This window comes from Perca flavescens, chromosome 2 (genome assembly GCF_004354835.1).
Source record: "Perca flavescens isolate YP-PL-M2 chromosome 2, PFLA_1.0, whole genome shotgun sequence".
Lineage (NCBI taxonomy): Eukaryota > Metazoa > Chordata > Actinopteri > Perciformes > Percidae > Perca > Perca flavescens.
Window position 1 is genome coordinate 20,339,285 of NC_041332.1, and position 7,731 is coordinate 20,347,015.

Genomic DNA, 7,731 nt, shown 5'->3' on the forward strand with positions numbered 1-7,731 from the left:
TTGGTAGAAAATCAGAAAAAGGATAGATTATCGCCACCCTTTTCCTTTTAAGGGTCCTTATTCAGAAGTTTGTCATGGTTTTAGAGCACTTATTATTTCCTGTTTTAAGATCAATAATATCAACGATTCTAACTTTGCTGTTAGCGTTCTCTGTCTGAGAACATTCAGCCCCCAGCACATTTCATATCCTTATTCTAACCACTGAGAAATGTCATGAGCTGGATGCTGGTTGCATTTCTGTGTATCACATGATCCTCACTTGTCACTGCGTATAAAAGCCAAAAACACGTTTGTGTTCCTCTCCTCCTTGTGTTGTGAGTTTCAATGAAAACTGTGTTTATGTAACTTCTGGCAGCCTTATGCCATTTCATTGTCAAATCAGATAGTCACCATCTCAGGCAGCTTTTTGGTTTCCTTCCCTGCATCTGATACCAGCTCTCATAGAAATGGACGGTGGGCGTGATTTCTAATCTGCTCGGTAATGGAACATGCCATAGACATCAGCAAAAGTAAATGATTAATCTTGGTTCTCTCACACAAAGGTATCAGCATTATTCATTGACTTTGTGGATGGAGAAAAACAACGCCATTAAGCGTATAAGGTTTTTGATTTTAAAGTTTATTTTGGAAATTGAAAAAGAAAACACACACACATAAACGTCCTCAAACAAAACTTGTGAAAGGCACATGTGAGCACTGTTTTGTAGATACTGTTTGTATAAATCTGTGAAATTTGTTACTCTGTGTTTCTGTGAATTTATGTTCTTGTTTGTAAAAATAAAACTGCATGTCACTGGACTGCAGCCAGGTATATTATTAACTTTTTTTTATGAATAACATACTCTGTTCAAAGTGATCTGTGATTGGTCCATGTAATAAAACACATTTTGAATTGAAAAAGAACAGTGTTAATTATTTTAGTATTTTTGCTGTGCACTCGTGTAGATAATATTTTGGACATGGTAGTTCTTGTTAATGGGAACTTGTAGCACACATGTCTAAATATGATAAAAAACCAACTTCACTTTTCTGGTCACTGACCTCACTTTCAGGTGAACACAGAAATGATGACATCATTTCTGTTGTGCTTGCTGTGTGTGCAACACATTATTGTAACATCTCCAAACGTGTTTGATGGTTTTCTTCAGAGTTTTTGTCAGACACTGTGAAACTGATTAACAGTGAGGAAAGACTTACTGTAATACTTTTGAACCTGCACTTTCAGGCTTGTTTTAAGCCTTTGACTCTGGATCAAAGGTCTTATGACTATTTCTGCTATTCAGTACCAGACTGAGCTTGTCTGTTTTTATATCAATCAATAAAAGACATCACATATTATGATTTTAGATAATTTTTAACCAGCTTTAAGATGAATATTGCAGAATTTAGAGCTTGAAAAACCTTAATTTGTGTTAATACTTCCATCTACTGGACAAATAGCATTACAACATAACAGCACATGTGAACTGTTAAATAAGGCCTTGTGGTATGGTTGCAAGTAGGGCTGGGTACTGAATTCAATACTTTTTAGGCACCGACCGAATTGCCTCCTTAGTATCGAAAAATCGTCATTCATTACCTAAGAAGAAAATCATCATAGTCAGTGAGCCAATAAGTATGCAGCATGCTTCTACCGAGATCTAATGTGTATGATCGGCTGTCTAACGGGTTGGGTCAGTATATGTTTTGATCATTCGATTTTCATTTCATTAACAGATATTAAAAAACCAAAAAACAAATGGTTTGATTTTCGTTTTAAAACATAAAATTTTAGAGAAAATCCTGCACACACACCATTAGGCTACACAAGCAATAATTTATTTAGAAGAAAAATACGACGTTTCGGTCTCAGAGCTTCATCAGGTAATTAACACATTCACCTCAACCATAGCCTAGTTTGGTTGACTAACCAGGACCAATCAGGTCCGGCTCTTGAATGACATCATTCATTCACAAAGTGGCACTCCCATCACGGACTGTGAACAGAAAAAGGCAGAAAAAATGCCACTCAATACATTTAAAAACAATGGTGCATTGTCATTAGCCCAATATTTTTCCACACCTGGTCAAAGAGGACACAGTCCATTCAAAAGTGGATCATTGGTTAAATTACATTGTAGCAGTCCATATTCACATGTACAATGAACAGTTACTGAGGATAAACTAGTAAGGAAAAAAAGAAGGAAAAAACATCAAATTAGCACAACATAATATTGAGATTAAATTCATCATTAAAGCCTTTTGGCGATAGCGTCTGCAAAGTGAATATCCAAAATGCCTCGCATCTTTTTAGTAGCAAGTCGTGGTTGCCCCCCCCACCCCCACCTCCACCTCCACCCCACCCCCCCTTTTTGGGAGATTGACCTGTTCAATACTACAAAAGCGCAATGATGAGATGTCATGTTTATGATCATTAAAGTGTACCGCGACCGGGTAATCCCGAATAGAGCTCTTATGTTCGCTAATGCGTTGTGTTAACTGCATTATGGTCTTCTTACCTACATACACCACATGGACACATTCAAATGAGTGGAGGCACAAGTGATGACACTCTTAATTGGAAAGATCTTGTTATTGTGAGGATGGCGGAAGTTCTGTGTCTTATAGGTGTTGTTGCACTGTGCGCGTATCCTCCACAACTGTATAGTTGCCAGTAGTGGGCTTAATAATCTTAAAATATTTTTTTTTAAAACAGGACGTATGGTATGTGTGAGAGAGGAGAGTATACTGATACAGGTGACAGAAAATCGCTTTTCTTTTTTCTTGCTTTTCTTTACCAAGTCTGGGTTTTATAAGATTTGTCAACCCATTCCATTGGATAACCTCGCTGTACAAATCTGTCTTTCATGTCATTTGCTTTTTCCATATAATCCTCAGTGGTCTCACATATTCTTCTGAGTCTAAAGAATTGGCTTTTTGATAGACCTCTTTTTAGTGGGGTGGGGTGAAAACTACTCGCCAAAGAAGAGTGTTTTTATCAGTCTCTTTTCGATATAGGCTAATGTAGGATAGGAGACAATCATTCTTTTTAAAAAAACCCACATGTCCAGAAAATGAACCCTGTCCTGGCTATAGTCTAGCCTACTTTGAACTTCAAACAATATACAGTATTGTATTGTACGGTAGGGTACGCAAAATATGTGACTAAATTGGACCTAGGCCTACTAAAAGGCTACTGGCAGGTCCCACTTACTCAGCGCGCCTCTGGGATAGGTGCCCTTCGTCACTCCGGATCATTTTCTCCAATATACAGTCATGCCCTTCGGTCTGAGAAATGAACCCTGCTACTTTCCAACGGTTGATGAATACTGTTCTATGTGGTGTGGACAATTGTGAGGTTTATTTGGATGACATAGTGGCCTATTCATCAACCTGGTCTGACCACATGAGAACACTCAGTCCAATCTTTGGATGTCTGTGCGCTGCTTACATTCAATCTGGCCAAATGTGATTTTGGGATGTTGTATCTTGTGTAGCGATGATGTGAAGATGTGTGGAGGAGGAAATTCGCTTGACACTGTAGGCCTACTTGATCATAAATGTTGTATTACATCAAGTTTTCAGCATCAATTACGAGTCTAGCAAAACCCGGAGAGTACAAAGCCAGCATACTCTGCGTCTTGCTCTAAAAACCATAGCTTATATTGCGTAGCCTATTTGGCAGAACATAAATATGCAATTCGCACGGACAACATGAACTATCCTATGGCGAGGCACTACAGGGATCACCATAATAGTGATCCATCGACCGTACAGATCTGTGGAATTGATCATATTCCATTGTCACTGAGGAAAGGGGACAGACAAAAACAACTAAACCAGAGAGAAAGTTTCTGGATTGATAAACTGCAGGCTACTAGTTATCCAGGCCTAAATGAAGAACTTGATCTCAGTGTTTTTCTTTAAAACCATATTGTTTATTTTTCAATTGGGTCCATTTCTATTTCTATTTGTGCTGTACATGTTTTGAATTTTGAATTTTACCTTGGTTTGTAGTCAAATACACTGGTCTATTTATGACCAATGAAGACATCTAGTGGTCATTCTATAATCCTCTACCAAAATGAAGGCTTTTCATTGGTTGTGTTTCTTGATTGGTCTGTTTGAAAACGTATAAGAAGGTCTCTTCCTGTTTTGGAAATTGATTGACTCCCTGACGAAGGCTTGTATGCCGAAATGCGTCGGAGTACTTTAAGATTTATGATGACTAAGCCATAAATAAAGGCTTTGTATTTTTCTAAAAGAGAGTGCTTTGGAGTTACCTTTTTGGTTTCTACATTGCGTAGCCTATGTTTAAGTAACACGTTAGATAACATAGGAACATGTAAGTTAGCAAAGTAAAGGTAAAAGTCCATTGAAGGGGTACCAAAACCAGAGGTGTCAAGTAACGAAGTACAAATACTTCGTTACCTTACTTAAGTAGAAATTTTGGGTATCTATACTTTACTGGAGTAATTATTTTACAGCATACTTTTTACTTCTACTCCTTACATTTTCACGCAATTATCTGTACTTTCTACTCCCTACATTTTAAAAATAGCCTCGTTACTCATATTTCAGTTCGGCTTGTTTTCATTCCGGCTCGTCCAGATCGCTCCATCCGGAGAGAGTGAATTTGATTGTGGTTGGATGAGAAATATAAACATAGCTATTCCGACACCCTATTGGTTTTTACGCGATCCATAACACCTGTACAGACCCGGTGCTAATACGCCACCGGTGCCTTAACGACCGTTATCTACCGGATCGAATAGCAACACGGATTTCGGTGCCTTAGGTGCCTGCGCGATGCTCCGAAAACGGACGTTAGAGGGAACTGAACATCGCCGCACGGGACGCTAGTCAACACTACAGTTGGAAGCAGGTTAGCCTAGCGTTAGCTAGAAGATGGAGTAAACATGATAAAATGCTGAGCGCTAAACGGTGTAAAAGTGTGTCTATATTTCACTGGAGAGGAGTCTGACACCAGACTGTAGCTGCCGTTGTCTGAAAAACCTTTTTCAGCCCTTCATAGCTTGCAGGTATGATTTTAATATACTGTAACATTATTATAGTCATATGATTTTGTCCCCGCGTTTTAGAGTTAAGCTGTTGTCCTTAATGGCATTTCTCCCCCTTACATCAGGGGGTCTTGAAGGTTTTGTAAGCCAAGGACCCCTTAACTTAAAGTGAGATGTAGCAGGGACCCCCTACATATTGTATGAAATTAAGTTGCATATTAAACTGGGCCTACAATAACTGTTAGGGTAACCTAAAGCCTTCTTACATACCTTTTTTCATAAGCTATTAAAATATTAATTGTTGGCATGATTTTATAAATCATATTTTAATGTTACATACTGTATGTGACATACTGTATGTGGCACAGTAAATCTAGGATTAACTGTATCTGTGGGCTGATATCTTAGTGACTACCTTACCTATAGGCCAGTAAGCTTATCATCAGTGGGAATTTATGTTTGCTAATAATATGTTGGAATTATGTTAAGGCATTTTATTTTTATTTTTTTTAAAGACTCAAAAATGTACAATAATTTGGAGGCCCCCCTGCAATGAATCTGAGGACCCCCTGTTGAAGATCTCTGCCTTACATTACTTTTACTTTTATACTTTAAGTAGTTTTGAAACCAGTACTTGTACACTTTTACTTAAGTAAAAAGCTTGAGTTGATACTTCAACTTCTACAAAAGTCTTTTCAAACCCTAGTATCTATACTTCTACTTGAGTAATGAATGTGAATACTTTTGACACCTCTGACCAAAACTAACATACAGTCCCTTGAACCCCCTCACCCACCAATCACCGATCTCCACTCAAAACATCAGCAAAAATCACTCCACTGAGAGGTAAATCATAACCCACTGCGCTGCACAGTGCTCCTGATGACTCTGCACATTTGAACTTTATACAGACTTTAAACTTATAGGGCCAGATACCACAGGGGAGGCTGTTGTGACCTACATAGGTACACAATGCCAAAGTGCAGGCAATTTTAGATTTCCCAGCTCCTCACACGCGTCGTGAGCTCCGCCGTTTTTTGGAGATGCCTTGCTATAATACGAACATTTGAAATTGAAATACAAGGCGTTTTTTTCCTTTTCCTTTTTAAAAGGGAATGTGAAAATTGAAATGAAAAAGATGCTTCAATTTTCATTTTCTATTTCATATAACAAAACAATTAAATCACTGGAAAACAGAAATGAAAAAATGCCATTTTTTTAATATTCTGAGACCGGATATTGCACTTCCAAGGCAGTAGCACGTTCTCTTAATACACCCATGAGTAGCACCGGTGTATCAGTTTTGCTTTAACCCAGGCTGCAGTTGAGGGAAACTGTAGCCTAACTTCCTGAACGACTGATCTTTTTTTTTTTGCACCTCTTTACATAAATATACATAAATATGGCATCATGAAACACAAAAATGAGGCAATACGTATAAACATATGCATTAGTCATTATAGTTCAATAGCCTATATGTTTTACTTTTATTTCAGGGGACTTTTATTTATTTCCGTCTATTTATTTGCACGTTATATTCAAAGGAAGTTTGGTTATCTCACAGACTGAGACTCAATTACTTTTATAAATGTTTGTATCCAAAACCAATTCGTGTTGCTGGATGTAAGTCACTGCAGAAATTTGAAATCAAGAAAAGGCACAAGTGGTAATGAACATTAAAAATCAATTTTGACCATGAGTTGTGTAGTTGCTGTGTGTGTGTTATCTGAATTAAAGATTATACTGTAGCAGTTATGATTATCCCACTGCCCTCAAAGGAGAAACACTGTCTGGCAAAACACAGAGGGTATTTTATTCTAAAAAAGACTAGGTTGAAACTTTGGAAGATAGCTTCTTGATTTGACTGCTAAGCCTTATTTTAGAATTAGGCCTTTGAATACATTTTTGCACTATTTTCTCTCATTGAAAGTGCATTAGGAAGGTGAACAGAAGGAATGGTTTAATAATGTTCATATGGGCACCTATTATTTTTGACAGACTTGGAAAAATTGTAAACCTATCCTTTCAAGTATCTGTGGGGAAAGATAGACTAAAAGAACAACGGAAAAGTAGTTGATCATACAAAGCATCCCCATGTTAAAATGTAGGTTATATAATTGCACGTATTTTACAGTATTCAATGCCATGCGAATAAAAAGTGTAAAGTGTACGAGTAAAGTGTTCTTAAAAACAAATTTCTTTTAATTATTACATCAAGTTTTTTCTTTTTTCTGTATGGATTTCTCATTGGTTGAAGTCTAGGGTTAGTGCCCCACACCTCCGCAGGTACATTGGGCCTCATTCACCAACCGTTCTTACGAAGAAATGTGTTCTTAAACCCCACTTGCGCACTTTTTATGAAGATTCTGACATACACTAATGTTTTCTTATCTTGGATTTGTTCTTAGCTAAGAACAAAATCTACGAACTCAAGAGCACTCTTACGCACATGTGAGTATTGACAATTTGCTCCAAATAATTGGTTACTGCATTTTATTTAATTCTACAGTAGTTTACAATGATAGTATTGTACTGTAATGTATTTCTGATGATTTGTTGAAAAAAAAATCATAGTAGGCCTATGCAAAGAAACATATAGGGCAAAATGCAGTGGTGGAATGTAACAAAGTACAAATTCTTCGTTAGGTCTAGGCTACTGTATGTAGCAGGTTGATTGGTCGCAGGTGGTTTCAAACACACTCACTCGCTCTGGACCAATCAGGAAGTAACT